This window comes from Coloeus monedula (assembly GCF_965178545.1).
Source record: "Coloeus monedula genome assembly, chromosome: 10".
In the NCBI taxonomy this organism is placed as follows: Eukaryota; Metazoa; Chordata; class Aves; order Passeriformes; family Corvidae; genus Coloeus; species Coloeus monedula.
This window is the reverse complement of record NC_138790.1, coordinates 2,122,118-2,125,779: the sequence shown is the minus strand read 5'-3', so window position 1 is coordinate 2,125,779 and position 3,662 is coordinate 2,122,118.

Sequence of the window (3,662 nt, the reverse complement as noted above, 5' to 3'; positions counted from 1 at the left end):
TGACCCATTTGAACAATTTTCAGGGTGCTGCTTAATTTGTTTTTTTTCTCATTCTGGATGACACCCCAGCTCCTGGCCCACGGGGAATGGGGTTCAGCTGCTCCCCAGCTCTTTCCTTAGCGGTGTCTCCCGACTCCTCCACTGGGCTCAGAGAATTCCCGCGCGGCATTGGTGCCGGGGTTGGTGAGTAAATCGTTTTATTTTGGCTTTCCCAAATGATGTCTGTGAAATGAGCACAGCCACACAGTGATCTGCGTGTCCAGGGGATAAATGGGCTCCAGTGGGCTCTGCCTGGTGCTCCCCTCGACCCTTCTTCCTCAGCCTCCCATCTCAGGAGCTCTTCCCATGGTTATTTTGCCTCCTCACATTTCTCAGGCTTTGCATGGAGAGGGTAAAGCTTGAGGAACCGGGACCACCAAGTGGAGCAGACCCCCGGTAGGAGACCCTGGGAGCAGCCAGGTCCTGCCTTTTGCTGTCAGTGCTTTTCTGGAGCTCCAAGCCAGGATCCAGCCCCCTGGTTTTCAGCAGGAAAAGTTTAGAGTTGTGAAAAATGCCATCAAATTGGTGTGGAAATAAGTGAGGGCTTCTGGAGTAAGGGATGATGGATACGTCCTCCCAACAGCAATAATTAAAAATTCAAAATAAGAATGAAATTCAGTTAAATCAAATATTTTTGCTTCTTTGTCTTACAGCTGTGGACAATTGTTTAGACTGTCCCAGTGCAAATTTCTCAGCTGGTGGCAGGTTTGGTGTCTGATCTCTCTAACCCCGCAAGGCCTCTGGAAAACCAGGGATCTCCCTTCCCAGGCTGTGGTGTTGTGGTGCTGTGTATAGGGAAAAACAGTTTGAAGGCAACAAGAGCTTTTTGCTGCGCTCTGGCTGTTGTCCCCTCTCTCGGAGGGTGGCACTGCTGCTGTTTGCCCAGCGTGGTCAGAGGTGGTGCCACCAGAGCTCAGGCCCTCCCTGTGAGAAATCTTTTGGGTGTCCCAGGAGAGCAGCATCAGGTCGCTGGTGGCTCAAATATTTTCAGCTCTTTTGGCTTGGAAATAAGCGCGTGAGACAGAAAATGCGCTGCTGCCGCTCGTCACCCGCGAGGCTCCGGGGGTGGCACTGGCACTGCTGGGCCAGTGGGGATGAGGAGGCAGAGGGCAGCCACAGGGGCTGCCACCTCTGAGGACACCCGGGTGGCACAGGGGGTGATGCCCATTGCTGGAGCTCAGGTCTCGTATTGCCCGTTGGTGACGCGCTCCGTGGCCCCGTGGGCCAGGGTCGCCTTCCCTGGCAAAGCTTTACAAACCAAACTCCTTTGAGCAATGTCCCTGCTCCCTGCTTGCCCAAGTTCTATTTTTCCTGGTTTATCTTTTGGCTGCCACATCCAGGTTTTCATCCTTAGCAAGGTGAGAGCTCTCTGATTTAGAGTATTTAATTGCTTCTAATTTCTCCAAATTTCTGTGTAGGCATTTTAATGTTTGCCTCCTTCCTTCCCTGTGAGTTATTAGTGTGAGTCAGTTTTTTTCCTGACACAGACAAGGGTTTTTCCCCTCTCCTTCTACTCCTTCCAGCCCTACTTACATGGGAATTCCCCCAGCAGGCACTGAAAGAAGAAAGGGAATTAGATCTTTATCAGAGCCTTACTTTCACCCAAGATCTCCTTAGATCAGGGAGTTAAATAGAGGCCACGAGAAGCCAAATAAGTGCTTTCTCTCCTACCTAGAAATAACCCTCCTGCAGGCAAAAGTATTCCCTCTCCTCGTTTGGAGGCAAACCAGGAGCTGGTGTGTCCTTCTCTTGGATGTACCAGTGTCAGTCCTTTGTCATGGCTGGATTTCATGGGTTCTCTCTTTGCCCACAGAGTGCCAGGCAAGACAAGAACTACATTTCAAGCAGAAAAGAAAAAAAAAAAAAAAAAGGAGAAAAAGAAAGAAAATAGAGAAAAAGAAAATTAAATCCCAGTGTTGCTTCGAATCCCTGCCAACTTCCCAGGCCTTCGTAACTCAGCCAAAAATAAGGCCAGAAACCCATTTTTCTTCATTTGCAGGTCACCTTGAAGGGTAGATGAGGAGCTCTTTCAATAGCATTTCTTTCAAGGGGCTTTCAGTGAGAAAAGTAGTAATGCTTGAAATTCCCTGTTTCCTTCCAGATCCTCAGGTTTTCCTGGAGCATATAAAACACCTGGGTGACTCCCCACTGTGGATTTTCGCTCTGTTGCGGTGACATTGCCTGACTCGAGGGACTACAGAGGTTTGGCACAAACATGCTTTAATATAATTTTTTAATCACCCCTTGGCCTCCCAGCCCAACACTCCTGTTCAAACAGCAGCAGGGCTGGAGGAGACGCCTACAGAAAAATGGGAGAGCATCCGCTTCCCACTCAAAGGCAGCTCCTCTGTGAGATCTCCATGATGTCCTGGTGAAAAGCACCTTCCAAGCTGAGCAGACAAGCATCAGAAACCATGGAAAGGAGGTACAAATTAGGATGATGAGGAGAAGAGGCGCCCTGATGCCTTCTCTCTTGGGGACAGGACAATGGGTCGGTGCTTAGTGGTATCAGGGTGTGTCTGCTCCCAGCCTGGGTCGATCCTCCCCCTTCAGTGTGGAGCTGAGTGGGGACAGGGCCCCACAGGTCCCTTCTCTTGCTGAGACATTGGGAACAGGAGGTCAAATGGTGCAGGTGCTTTAGTTCAGTGCAAGTGCTTTTCCCAGCCTCAACTGATAAGTGATGAGCAAAGCCTCCCAGCCACGTGTACCCATGCATATGGATAGACACGGACACACACACACACACACACGTGTGTATATAAATAGATCTCTTTAAATTTAAATAGATTTATGCCCAAGGACAGGAGGGTGGGTATGAGGTCATTACGAAGAAACAAGGTGTAACACATCCATATGTTCTGTTGTGGGGATTAAATCCATAGCAGGCTGCTAATACTCCTATTAATTTCTATTTTTCATTGTTGTTTGCGCATTTGTCAGGCTCCGATGAAGGGATAATGAAGCGAGCTGATGTTAACTGCAAATTAATCAGCCCTGTCTGTCTTGGAGTGTAACACAGGTTCCTGCTTGCTTCCCCTCTTCACCCAGGAATGATAACACACTTTTTACATCGCCACCAGGAGAACCTCCTAGATGCTGCGACAGAGCAGAGGAAGAGAGGAAAAACAAAGAATGAGAGACACCCTGGCTGAGAAACTTTCAATTCTCCTTGAAACTGTCGAGTTTGAATTGTGAGAAAGCTGAGGAAGCTGAGCTCGTGCTAATTTTGCAAGAGGAGCTTGTTGGAAACGCCGTGTGGGCCATGGGCAGGTTGGACCTTTTGTTGTGTTTTAACTCCTGAAGCGTGAGATCCTTTTGAGGGTTTATTTTTTAACGGGGATATGTCCCTGCCCATGGCAGTGGATTGGAATGAGATGATCTTTAAGGTCCCTTCCAACCCAAGCCATTCTGTACTTTCCTGATTGTCTGATGGACTGTGCAGGAGGCACGGATGTATTTACAAATATCGGGGGTTTTTTAATTGCAAATTGTCTTGCTTTACTTTGGAGCTTGGTGTCTGTGAGCCTGGTCTGGTTGTGGTGTCTGGTGTGAGGCAGGAGGTTCCCTTGTGCCGGGATGAATGGCAACAGAGCCGGAGAAACCCCAGTTCCCCGGGTCCCTTG